This window comes from Oratosquilla oratoria, chromosome 4, assembly GCF_046742065.1.
Source record: "Oratosquilla oratoria isolate Oo_2021 chromosome 4, ASM4674206v1, whole genome shotgun sequence".
NCBI classification, from domain to species: domain Eukaryota; kingdom Metazoa; phylum Arthropoda; class Malacostraca; order Stomatopoda; family Squillidae; genus Oratosquilla; species Oratosquilla oratoria.
In genome coordinates this window covers 80,808,081-80,809,776 of record NC_134780.1, presented here as the reverse complement: position 1 = coordinate 80,809,776, position 1,696 = coordinate 80,808,081, and positions in this window count along the sequence as shown.

Sequence of the window (1,696 nt, the reverse complement as noted above, 5' to 3'; positions counted from 1 at the left end):
CCCACATTCCCTGCGCTGAGGTACCGAGTACGTTCCCATATGTCTCAATATGACGTTTATCTCCATCATCAATAATCCCTTATCGTTATCAGTCACCTGAGATTAATTATCTCCCATAATGCATCTCTCTCTCTCTCTCTCTCTCTCTCTCTCTCTCTCTCTCTCTCTCTCTCTCTCTCTCTCTCTCTCTCTCTCTCTCTCTCTCTCACTCTCTCTCTCTCTTTCTCTCTCGCTCTCTCTCTCTTGCTCTCTATCTCTATCTCTCTCTCTCGCTCTTTCTCTGTCTCCTCCCCTCTCTCTCTGTCTCCTCCCCTCTCTCTCTCCCTCTCTCTCTCTTCCCCTCTCTCTCTCTCTCTCTCTCTCTCTCTCTCTCTCTCTCTCTCTCTCTCTCTCTCTCTCTCTCTCTCTCTCTCTCTCTCTCTCTCTCTCTCTCTCTCTCTTCTGTGTACTTTTCTGGGTTTGTGTGTGTATTTGTCCTGTGTGTGTATGTTTGTGTGTATGTGGTGTGTATATGTATGTATCTCTCTATCTCTCTCTCTCTCTCTCCTCTCTTTCCCCTCCTCTCCTCTCCTCTCTCCTTATCTTCCCCCACCGCTTTTTATATCGACGTGCGAAAGGTTATACGACGTCATATAGATAACCAGATGTCGGATATGACGGCATATCGTGGGAAAAAAAACATATGTGACGTCATATCGACGTCCACAAAGCAGATGTGACGTCATGTCGCTTTAACGCCGCGCAAATCCCAACCGAAGCAGCTTTGAATTTCGAACTTTTATATTGGGGGAAAAAAGAAATAAGGCTAACATTGGCCCTCTCTTGTCTCTTTCTCTCTCTCCGTTGATGTTCCCTGTCGCAATTTACATATTTTCAATGTGTGTTCGGCAACCACGCAAAACTTGTATCAGTTAGCTTCGCCATGTACAACACTTGATCCTGTAGATTGCTCGAGTTGGCGGTACACAAAAGACTATTGATTTTAATTTTGTACAAAAAATTACACGCACACACACACACACACACACACACACACACACACACACACACACACACACACACACACACACACACACACACACACACACACACACACACACACACACACACACACACACACATATATATATATAATATATACATATAAAAATATATATATATATATATACATGTATATATATATATATATATATATATATATATAATTATATATATATATATACATGTATATATATATATATAATATATAAATATATGTATATATATATATATATATATACATATATAATATATATGTATATATATATATATGTATACACATATGTATTAGATATTCTATTCGTTGTTAATTTCCTATTTGTGGGAAATATATCATTGTTTCTTTACTTTCTCCAATATGGCGGCGGTGACGTCATGTCGCTGTCACCGCGCCATCAAACGGGGAAAAATGTAATTATTATTTTGATACAAGCAACTCGTGTACCTCACGACACGGCGTGTACACACACATACACGCACACACACGCACACATACACACACACATATATGTACGAGTATATATATACATGAAAAAATAATGTTTGAGGTTAAAGTTGCTTAAATATTAATAAGTGTAGGCGCAGTTGCACTCACGGGAAAATGGGAGAGGGAGGACAAGAGGAAGAGGAGGAGGAGGAGGAGGAGAGGGAAGAGGAG